Source organism: Castor canadensis, chromosome 9, assembly GCF_047511655.1.
Source record: "Castor canadensis chromosome 9, mCasCan1.hap1v2, whole genome shotgun sequence".
NCBI lineage: Eukaryota > Metazoa > Chordata > Mammalia > Rodentia > Castoridae > Castor > Castor canadensis.
Window position 1 is genome coordinate 59170195 of NC_133394.1, and position 12538 is coordinate 59182732.

Here is a 12538-nt window from a genome sequence, read left to right on the forward strand (position 1 = left end):
GGTAAGCCAACCACATCTTTACAGAGACACATAATTAAATAACTATCTGAAAGCTTTAGTTTATATATTCTTTGTCATTTTCAAAACTGAAAAATATTTGAATATCCAGATAACTAGAAACCTATGCAGAATTGTCCAGAAGGATACTTTTGACAAAACTAAAGTCAGAAGTAAGGCTATTTAATTCTCATGGAGCTGATATGAGAAGATAATTTTGACTAATTGAAAAATTAATTTCATAAACTATTGATAGATACAAAATGAATGAATGTCAAAAGTATCAGGCCAAATGAAAGAAGTTAAACACAAAAGTATGTGCTTCTATCTACATGAAATTCTAGAAAAGGAAAAAAGTAGTTGCTTGTGGCTGGTATGAGGAGGGTTTGGGGGAACTGACTGCAAAGGGACCTAGAGAAACTTTTTTGATAGAGGTGTTCTGTATTTGGTGGTGGTTACAAAGCATACAATTTTCAAAATTACCTAATTGTACATTTAAAATGAGTGAATTTAATGGATGTCAATAAAACTGGGAAAAATAAAATTTCTACATAAAACCATCATTTTCTGTAAATTTTTTTATTCCAAAGGCAAATGTCATATCCAAATAGTAACATAACACTTGGAAACCCAAGTGGGTTGAGGATGACAACTAATAATTCTGCCATCTAAGGACAATGTTAAAATGTCTGTGTTTCCAACATAGCATGAGGCAAAGTACATCCCTCACGGGATTTGGAAACAAACTTGGTGTGTCAAGCTTTGGAGAGATGTGATCAGTAATGACAAGGTTATGTGATGACGGGGGAGTTCACTGAAGAGACTTAGTTTCAATGTTCTTCTAGTTGCCTTTTGATTTTAGATAGGTAAGGACAAATTAAGTAAATAAGGACAAGAAATGTGTCTGCCATACCTGTTTTTTTTTTTTTCAGAATGTTATTTGCAATGGAGCTAAGAAAAAAATGAATAGGCTAAGCTCTCTGTGTACCTTGCTTAGAACTCTCAGTTATTTCCTGAGAGACAAGAAGAGGGAATGTATTCTCCCTAGCAAGAAATGCAGTTGAAATGTCTGTTTTCTGTGAAGCCAGAATCCAAGGACCCCAAATAATTTATCACCCCGGATACAGCTTGAATATCTGGCATTTTAACACTTCCACTGGGATTCACTTTAATCTTGATTCTCAAAGAAACAAGGAATTTATGAGAAAAAATTTGCACACCAATTTAAGACAAGGTGCAAAAAATTTCTCCTGGGTATGAATAAATACCTTTCCTAGCACAAAATTTTGTTTATGTCTAGGAATTTTGCTTTTCAAACATCTTTTAGACATTTAAAAAGTTGTCATCTCTGCAAGAAACAGTTTACAAATAGATCATATTGGGAAGATGGCAAATTCTTTTTCTGGAAGGAATTTATTATAAAGAGTTCTAGGTGCTTATGTGTGTCTCTCATGACTTTTGACCAAATCCTGCCAGTCACTTTCAAACATGTGATTAGTTGTAATTTCAGATATGGTTAGCAACACTTCTCATTGAAGATCTTTGGGAAACAAAAAAGATGTGTCACCAAATTGACTGCTGTATATTCAAACTGTGTGACATCTATTTTGTCCTTTTCACTTTAAAAAACACATTGACAAAGCATTTAAGTACATCATTGAGCTAAACAACAATTATGTCCGAGAATAATATGTTGTTCATTTATCAGTTTTATAGGAAGTTTAAGATCTCATTATGACAAGAAATCATTGTCTAATCTTTTGTATTTTTATTGATCATTTGATTAATCACAACATTAAAAGTTCTCACCAGTTTTCTGGGGTCCTATCACCAAGAATTTTGGTAAGCGATCACAGGTTTTTTCTTTAGACCAGGTGTCTCTGTGACGTTTGTCATCACAAGGATTCTAAGTTGGAGAAGAATATAGAGATGCATTTTTTTGTGTGTGTCCATTGAATGCCAGCATTTCCAATTTTTTTCTCATTTATTCATATGTGCATATATTGTTTGGGCCATTTCTCCCTGCTATCCCCCTGCCCCCTCCTTTTCCCCTCTCTGCCCCTTCGCCCTCCCCCCTCCCTTTGCTTTCAGGCAGAATCTGTTCTGCTCTTATCTCTAATTTTGTTGAAGAGAGAGTGTAAACAATAATAAAGACAAAGCATTTTTGCTAGCTGAGATAAGGAGAGCTACACAGGGAGATTCCTAGCATTGCTTCCATGTATAAATGTGTTACATTCTAAGTTGATTCTTCTCGAACTAATCTTTTCTCTAGTTCCTGATCCCCTTTTCCTATTGACCTCTGTCACTTTAAAGTTTCTGCATTAGTTCCTATGCAGTGAGGACATCAAATACTATCATGTTTTTTGGGTTTCTTACCTATCCCCATACCTCCCGTGTGTGCTCTCACCTTATCATGTGACCAAAGTCCAATCACATCAGCATTTCCAATTTTTATCCTTATAAGATATTCCAGGAAACAGTGGGACAAACAAGGAGGCTCCTTTTTAAAAATTGAAAATATTGATGTGGTATCATGGAGGCTTTAGAATAATTCTTTTCTGTCCTGAGGTTGAGAGTGAGGATGTGAGAAAGGGGAGATATTTCCACTTTGGGTAAGCAGACTCATAGCACTGCCAGTTTAATGTTTTTCTGTTACTGGAAGTTTTATATTTTAATTTTTTGATTTAAAAAAAAGATAATGAGCTCTCTGAGCAGCTCGTTATCCTAAAAGAAGATCCACTTTTAATATTCAACAAATAACTAAAATATAAGGTGTCAGACTTTCATTCTAAGTAACTTTGAGTTTTCCTGCTATGCTTCTGAAGGATATGGATCTAGCCATAATTATACTATTTAAAGAGATACCCATTCCTTTCAGCTGCCTTCAAAGGTTGGTAAATGCATATCTAAAAATGTAACTTTACAGACTATGATGCTAAAGAGTACTTAGTTTTGACAAAAGAGTGAAATGAAGGTGAATTACTATTTTAGGGATTCTGCTTTTGGTCTATAATACTTAAAACCAACACTCACTGTGCAAGATGTATCTAGAACATCCTTCATTTTAACTACAAACTATACTTATCTAGAAAAGGTGAAGAATTATAGTAATTTAATACTCTTTCAAGAATGAGCAAACAGGGTCACTTCTTATTTCTATCCAATTAGTACTGTAGATATGTGAAGTTAAATACATCTCTCTATTTTTAATTAAGACTAAAGTGAGGGTACTCTTTTGACTGCTGTTTTAGAAAAAATTTTGTTTTAAACTTGTCATCTGAAATAATAACTATTTCAGTTTAATAAGAAGGTTTTAAATGAGCAGGAAAATGCATGTCTTTTCAGTGGCTAGCATTTGGTGATTTGTAGTGGTTAAGATGAAAAGATGCTTGTTATAACAACTGAAACATAATACCGAAAGCAGCCCTCTCAGAGACCTTCCCATGTGGTTCAGTCATTAGGGAAAGGGGAATGTGTTCAGGGCTGATCACTTGGCTCCTGCCTAACATGCAACCTGAGTATCATGAACTCTTTTAACCAATTGCAGTCTGAAAATTGATCTCTTACTCTTGATTGAAGAGTATTCCCACCAACAGAATACATCACTGAAAATTCCGTAATTTCTAATGTGTATCAATGAGACTACAGTTCAGGAAAAAGTAGTTTCTTGAATATACTTAACATTTCCCAAATATGCAGCTGCTTTCAGATGGTTTCACTCTTCATACCTGGATTATCTCACAGAACTACAAGATATTTCTCATATTATTTATTGAATCAATTTTACCTGCCAGAGAGGGTCTTTCTGATCAGGGAAGAGCTCAAAATACTTGTGAGCCAGCTGCACTGAAGGCAGAGTTTGAAGACGCAGGTTGGTCCAAGTCTGCACGAAGTTAGCCAGATTAACAAATGTATATAATCCCAGCCGGTCGTTTCCATAGTTGGACAAATGGGTCATGAAAATACTGATCTGAAAAAGGCAAATGAACGTCTGTGTAAACACCAGTTGACACTAGAGGGCAGTATAATCATAACAATCATAACAATTATATATATTACATATATTCTATATACATATACGTATATATACATATTACACATATTCTATATACATACGTATATTCCTCTCCTCTAGTACTGGGGTTTGAATTTAGGGTCTTGTACTTGCTGGGTGGGTGCTCTACCTCTTCGGCCATACCACCAGCCCTTTTTGCTTGGGTTGTTCTGAGATAGATTCTCACTTTATGCTTCGCAGGCCTGGACCACGATCCTCCTACTTACCTTTCCTGCCTTAGCTGGGATGACAGGCACACACCAAGCCCAGTATTTATTGGTTGAGATGAGGTCTTGTAAACTTTATACCTGGACTGTCCTCAAATTGTGATCCTCCTGATCTCTGCCTCTCAAGTAGCTAGGATTACAGATATAAGCCACCCCACCCAGCTAGATTGTTTCTCAACTAGTCTATATAAGGACTTTGGAGATATCTTAACATTAATGCATAACATGGGATGTGTTATTAGCAAACATTGATGAGCATTTTTTTCTGAAATTTTAACATTTAATAACACAAAATAAGTTCAAAATCTAATAGCTGCTATCTACCCATACTGGTGCAATAAAACTAATATTGAATAAAGTCCTAGACATTGACACATAATGCCTCAGGATGTGTGAACTCTGAGTCATTTGGAGCACCAGGATTGCATTAGGTTGGGATTTTATAATCTTAATCTATTTAATTTGGTTTATACTGTATTATTTCCAGTTAAGAGGTATAAATGAATAGTTACTATTAGCATTAAGTTAATGCCCTCTGCATTTCTTAGGAGCTAAACACATGATGCCTGAGTGTTATTTTCTATCAGTAATATTTTCAAACCCTATTTCCTAGTCATTGGGTTTATTATTATTCGCAATATAAAATATCTCCTTTAAGAAAAGTTTTCAATGCTAAAAAAATCAACTCTTGTTATGTAAAATCAACTCTTGCTATGTAAGCATCTGACCGAGATTGGAGCCATGCATTGAAAATATGGGGAAATTTCATAATAAAATAAATTTGAATTCTGTAGGATTTGATTCAATTGGCCTAGAATGTAGAATGGGCATTTTAAAAGTCACTGCCTTAAGTGAATGCAAATAATTTTTGTTGATTAGTTGTTGACAAATGGAAAGAATTTTTCTGTACGAGATTTTTCAATAGCAAAGCAAACCACTGTGACATTATGCTGCTATAAATGATAATAGTATTCTCCTAAAATATCTGAAGTCATTTGAATGAATAGTAGTAATGGCTATTATACTCATCATAATAATGAATATAACAGGTCATTCATTAAGATGTTGAAAGAAAATTCATTGAGATAAAGAGAGATCAGAGAAAGATAATATTAAGATTTGAAAGATAATGTTAGAAAAAGTAATTAGTTACAACTCTAAATAATAGAAACTAGTAATATCCTATATTCTATGGAACAAATTCTATAAACTTTTCCTGTTGAAGTCAATTGTGATCAAGAACATTTAGTCGTGGCTCATGCCTGTAATCCTATCCACTCAGGAAGCAGAGATCTGGAGAATAGCAGTTCAAAGCCATGAGACCCTATCTTGAAAATACCCAACATAAAAAAAGACTGGTGGAGTGGTTCAAGTTGTATAGTGCCTGCCTAGCAAGTGCAAAGCCCTGAGTTAAACCCCAGCACCAAAAAAAAAAAAAGAAAAAAAGAAAAAAAATTAATTGTATTTCTATTCATTCTGCCAAAGCATATATTAAATCTCAGAACTTTCACAAACAAAAATTTTACTTGAAGGATAATTTTCAATAGCTATCAGTGTACTGATGCAGTCATGGAATTGATAAGGTAGATTTTTTTTTATCATTTTGGATCTTTGTGAAAAATGAGACCTTTAAATTTATTCTTCTAGTTAGTTTTTACAGCACCTGCCATTCTGACTTGTGTGTGTGTGTGTGTGTGTGTGTGTGTGTGAGAGAGAGAGAGAGAGAGAGAGAGAGAGAGAGAGAGAGACAAGGTTTTCTTGTGTAACCTAGGCTGGCTTTGAACTCATAATCTTTTTGCTTCAATCCCCCCATGTGCTAGGATTGCAGGTGTGGACGACCACATCTGGATGTTATAACTTTTATTATTCTCTCTTTTTAATTTCAAAAGTTTATCAAAACAGTAGAAACTTATGAAAATTGTTCTCAAATTTGGAAGTTCTTTTCTAAGGCCTGTAAGAGGCAGTCTTTGTTTTACATAGCACATTTTTGAATGCAGCTTAGTAACACTAGTAAAATGTTACTTCAAATTACATTTCTCTTAAGAGGAAATTTTGAATACGTTTAAAATACATATTAACCCAGTTAGCTACTTTTAAAAACTTCTTTATTTTTATTAAAGATCTAGCAGTAAATCTATATGTGTCACATTTCACTTGAACAATATGTTCATTGGACAGAAAATGAGAAACTTAGAGTTACTATATGACTTCATGACTCTAATGTATTTGAGCTCCTGTTGAATTCAGTATTCAACCACACAAAACATTTTGTGCTGTGATAAGAAAAGCAGATTATCACTTTTCTTTGTCCATGACTATGGAAAGTAAAAAACAGTAGTCTCTCTGATGGACAGGCTACCCCAAATGAGTTATGAGCTAGTTAGTTATGTTGATTTTAATGAAATTGAACCTGATTTGCAAGAATTAAAGCAGTACTTAAAAGGTATTGAACTTAGTCCTGTAAAAGAAAAGCTACATTCCTATCTTTATATAGCAACTTTAACGTAATGCAAATTGTACCATAAACAAAAGGACTGTTTTGAAGTGAGATTTTTTATAATGTGTGCCATCTCTTGACCCTTTTAGACTTTGGACTCCAGCCTGGGATTTGTTTTTGCATTCCTAAAGAAATAGAAGGTAATAAGGGAGTATGGTTCTTCAGGATATAAAACATTTCAATTTCTTTTTAAAGTATTTTTTAATGAATCACTATTCACTCTGACATAGACTATTGCATATCTTTAGCTGAACATGTAACTTTTCCAAGTTTTTTTTTGTATTACTTTTTAGTTATCAGGGTATATACAACAAGCCACTGGATGGTGAGAACAGATATGAATGTTTGGTCACTAGGTCAGCTTGCTTTCCAGGCAGCATATCTTCCTTACCCATTCTGACCTGTGACATTTACAAAGTTCATTTCTTGGTAATTCCTCACCTGACAACAATTTCTGCATGGCACAGAAAGAAACAAAGAAAAGCTTGAAAAGGTTACCAATTTAAGGAAAGGAGATACTAGTATTTTACTAAAAAAGATATCCTTAATAATCTTGAGTGCTTCAGAACTGAGGTTTTATTTTTATTTATTTATTTTTTTCTAGTGTTGCCAACCAAACCCAGGGCCTTGTGGATGCTAGCCAAGCATTCTACTATGGAGCTACATCCCTGTCCCAGACATTATTTTTTTATGACAATAGGTCAAAAATTATTTTTATTATTCTTGGAGATTCCAATGAGAAGGAAAATGCCAAAAGAAGTTACAAGTGCATTTCTACAATAATTTTTGCTATGAGCACACTATTATTAATTAGTTGTTACTAAAAATATTAGCTGCTTCAAATTCAAGTCACTGCAAACTGTGCTAGAGGTATAAAGTTTATTTGATTAATAGTTGAAAAAAGATCTTGCATAACAAGATACTTATCTGTGATTTTTTTTCTGTAGAAGACAAAAGGCAAATGCCATGTACACTTGTATTTATGAAAAAAGAAAAAGATACTATTTGCAAAATCTTCAAGATAAACCCCAATGACTTTATCATGGTCCTAGTATGGGAGATGTATAATTACTTCCAAGAAGAATAAGGAGGACATGAGTCTGTGCAAAAGGAACTGCAGTTCCTTTTGAGAAGATCAGGGGAGAGCAGAGGAAACTGGATATAGGAGAAGGTATGTTATTGGTTATAAATTATGCCGTTCATGACCATGTTGCGCAGTTCAAATCCACAAATTTGATCATTCTGCTATTTTCTAGATGCTTCTGCCTGGTTCTGGGGATGCAAATATTAATATGGTGCCCAATCTTTTAACTTTTGTTTGTGAAAAGATTCGAAATTCAAAAGGAAGAAAAAAAATCCCCTACATTCTCTCAGTTTTGTTTCAGTATCTGTCCAGATGACCAAAGATTCAAAAGCTTTAGATGTATACAAAGCATACAAAATTTTTAAATGTTCTGTCACTAGGCCTTACATTCAGAGACTCTGATTTTCTGTTAGGAGGGGGCCCTGGCACCTGTATTTTAGAGATCTAGTCCTGATGCAGGTGTATTCTTATAAGAACACAATTTGAGATACCCAGTTTTCCCATAGAAATGTTTATTTCTTGTGGAAATGAATATGTTTATTCTCACAGAAAAGATTCAGATTATTGGTTGCTCTGTAATGGTCCTTTTGAATACATTTTAAAAACAACCATGTCTTATAAAGTTCAAAAATATATTTTGATGCCCTAGACTTACAGTTGTGCTTGCACAAAGAGTACCTTGTTGTGTGCCCTTGTCCATCCCTTTCCAGGCCTTCTGCTCTACTGACAGATGTGTGAAGATGCACAAATACTGCTTAAAAACTGGTTCAAATAGATATGTGCAATTGATTCCTAATTTTCTTTAATCCTTTGTTTTTTTTTTCCTAAAGCAAAATTCTTCTCCATTTCCTTTGTAGTTCTCAGATATTTATTACTGTATATAACTTCTGCCTTTCATGCTCATTTTTACTTTAATTTATGGCATTTTAAATGTTGTATGGCAGAGGACAAATATGATGCAATTTACTTTCTGTTCTTTTTCTCCTATTTTTTTTTCTCCAGACCAGAGCTCTTTAGGGGGAAAAATAAGGAAACCAGTTTATTTTTATGAGGCAGTGATCAAACTGGAAGTTTCATTTTTATCATAATGAAAAATATATGGGTTTCATCACTGTCATGATTATACCCAATCATATGAACACATCCCTTTTTTTGGGAAATAAATGAAAAATTCTGAGCAGAAAAGCAATTCTAATGATGTACTGGGCCAGATTTCTTATTCTATAATTTCTTGGTTTAAGCCCTCTCAGAGTGCTTCTTCACCTTTTGTATTAAATAAAATTAGTGGGTCCCCCTAAGTTACAATATGGTCCCAGTTTACCTTTCCAGTTTTATCTTCTGTAACCCTTCTGTGATCGGCTGTACTCCAGGTTTCCTGGGCCTGCATACCTCCATGGTTTTGTTTATGCAGTTTCTGCTCCCTAGAATACACTGCCTCACCTTTCTACACTTAGTTCAGTCCTGTGTTTCCAAGAGCATCACATCTTTTTTTAATATATATATATATATATATATATATATATATATATATATATGTCTTGGCAAATGCATTATTTAAAAAATTTGGACACTAGAACATATTAGTTTCACCTTTCTGACATTTTCTTATTCTGAGTTATATTATGCTTTTAAAAATGCTTGTTTAATTTGTCTCTAGTATGTATAAACTCCACGGGGGCTGGCATGGGGCCTTTCAACTTTATTGTCTGAACTGTGTATGATACAAGTATGAGCCTGGCACCAATAATTTTATTTGTAAAGGTAGGAAATCTAGGGTCAGTTATTTTTTCATTGCTATTCATTCTGGTAAACCTATACCACCATTAAAATTGTAGTTCTCCTCAAGTATTTATTCTTATCTCCTCTAAGTTTACCTCATTCACCCTACTACTCTCCCTGCCCACTTCCTTCTGTTTTCTATGTAATCTTGTTCTTTTGTAAATAAACAATATCTTTATGTCTTTGACTTTGTCCTGCCCAGTAGATAAGAAAGTGGCCCCTGCTACCTACTGGCTCTGTGATCTTTGCAAGTTATTTCAACTTATAGTACTTTCATGTTCTTATCTAAAAGAAAACAGAAGCTAACAATACCTTCCTTATTGAGTTGTCATCACAATTATATTTATAAATCAAAGCACTGTCTGTTACATAGTAATTGCTTAATAGATAATAGCTATTATTTTTACTGACAAGTTATTGCTATTTTGTAGAAACATCATTTTTTATTTATAGCTTCCTTCCAGCAGCTCATCATCCTTATCCTCCAATCTCTTGACTCTCATTTATTTTTCTGCATCTATCTTCACTTCCTTTATCAGGCACTATTCTATAATCAATGATTTGAACTTCTCTCCTACTTTCACCCTGAGATTCCTAAATCATTTTTCTGCTTTTAGCGCTCTGCAAATCTGAGACTTTGAATGAACCTTTGCATTGAATTATTTCATTACCACATATTGACTGTTTGGCACAGCTACAGAGAAAACACTCAATGGGAGCTATTCATATCATGTAAGCATATGGTTACAATCTGAACACTCAGGACTACTGGATATTCTTTTTATTCATTTTTGTTACCTTACTCTTCAGTTGAACCCTTTTACAGTGGTTTCAAACTTTCATTCCTATCTTGTGGTCTTTGACTCAACCTCTACTCTCCCAAGTTAATCATCCTAAAAGTAAATGGAGTACATCTCATGAGGCAGGAACTCTTTCAAGTCCCTACTCAACTCCCTATACATTTGCCTTTTATTTTTGTCAATACTGGGGCTTGAACTTAGAGCCTCACACTTGTTAGGCAGGTGCTCTGCCACTTCAGCCATTCTGCCAGGCCCTTTTTGTGTTGGGTATTTTTGAGATAGGGTCTTGCTGTTTGCCTAGGCAGTCCTCAAATCTCAATCCTCCTGATCTCTACCTCCTGAGTAGTTAGGATTACAGGCATGAGCCAGCAGTGCCTGCTCTACATTTGCCTTTTAAATTTTTTCCTGACACCTACAGTGTCAGGCAGAGGTGTTCCATTTTGTGTTCAAGACTAGCCTATTGCTCAGTGCTTTTCATCCCATCTGCTTTAAATTCCCATGATATCTTATTCATCACTTGTTCCTCTGTTTTCATTCCTTCCTATGGTCATTCCGTAATTCCAGAAAACATGTTTGACTTTTTTTTTTAAGTGGTACTGGGGTTTGAACTCAGGACCTCACACTTCAGAAAACATGTTCGAATCTCATTTTAGGCTCCCTCTTGAGCTTATATCTTTTCCAGCCACAATTCTTCACAAGCAAGTTCTTCAGAGGAGCAGTGCATTCCTCACCTCTATTCAGAACCCCAACCATTGCACTTAAAAATGCCTTTTCAAAGGTGAGTAATACAGCCTCTTAGCTACATAACCCCATGGATACTTGATAGTCTTTATATTAGCCAAACTGCTCATTTTGACACTGTTGCCCACTGTTAAAACCTTCTCCTTTCTTAGCTTTTGTGAAACTGTTTTCTGCTACTTCTCTTTGAACTTTCTCCTTTACTGATCCCTCCTTATCTGTGTTACTTTTAAATAGCTGGTGTTCCTAAGGGTTTTGTTCTTTACATGCTGTCTTTAGATGGAATTATCATATTGATTCATAAAGCTCAAGCTACTGCTATCTGTATCCTTCCACTAAATTTTATACATAAACACCTAAGTGTCTGATTGACATTTCTACCTGAATGTTCCAGAGTTATCTCACTTTAAACATAGCCAGGTTGAGCTCAGTTTTTATTCCCAATAGAGTTAAGTAGGCTCTAGAAAAGCAGGTGTCTCATTTGTTTTATCACTAGTAGATCTCTACCACCTATCCAACTAGATAATAACTAGCATGGAGAAAATAAATATCTGAATAAATGAACTTTCATACTCAGATATGATGTTCCTTATTTTGTGTAAGGTTACTACTATTTGTCAGGTTATCAAACCAAAAAACTGAGGCATTCCAGACACTTTACCAACTCCTTGTTTCTTACACAGCTGATGTGGTTTTGTTAGTATAGTCTCATTCTTATAACTTAATCTCCTGCTTTCTATCCCTTGTACTTACATGATTTAGTCCCTCACTGCCTCTTCCCTGGATTCTTTAAAAACCTTCTAACTACTCTTTTTCCTTCCAGGATTGTGCCTTGTAATCTGTTTTTTAGAACAGATTTTCTAAAACAGGGCTGATCACATGATATAAAAGTCCCATAGGTAGTTTAGAATGTCTAAAAGCCACATTATAAAAATAAAAAAGTAATAGTAGTTTTAATTCTATATTTAATTTAATACAATATGTAAAATATAATACCATTTCAGCACATAATCGATATTAAAATTATTGAAATGCCTTACATTTTAATACTATCTTACAATTTGATGTCATATTTTATATTTACAGTATGTTTAAACATGGAGTAGCTGTATGTGGCTAGTGGCTACCATATTAGAAAGTGTAGCTCTAGATTCTATGCCTCAATGCTAGAGGGCATAGTGACCTAGCACTCAAGAGTCCATCATGACCTGGTGCTTACCTTCTTTCTGTCTTCATGTTTCCATTTACCTTCTTTGACTTTTCATTGTAGTAAATCAGCCTAGCATATGTAGATGTTATTTATTCTATCTGGAATGCCCTCTCTTATTTTTATTTACCTATGATTTGCCTAATTTGAGATGA

The 12538-nt window shown here is 34.4% G+C and overlaps 1 long non-coding RNA gene and 1 pseudogene across 2 annotated transcripts in view; one reads left to right on the forward strand and one right to left on the reverse strand.

Annotated features, from left to right (window-relative positions):
* The window catches only part of LOC141410906 (uncharacterized), an 80811-nt gene that overhangs the window by 32019 nt on the left and 36254 nt on the right, over positions 1 to 12538 (forward strand). The window lies entirely within an intron of this gene.
* Positions 1 to 12538, reverse strand: part of LOC109676946 (bifunctional heparan sulfate N-deacetylase/N-sulfotransferase 3-like) — a 160244-nt pseudogene that overhangs the window by 26104 nt on the left and 121602 nt on the right.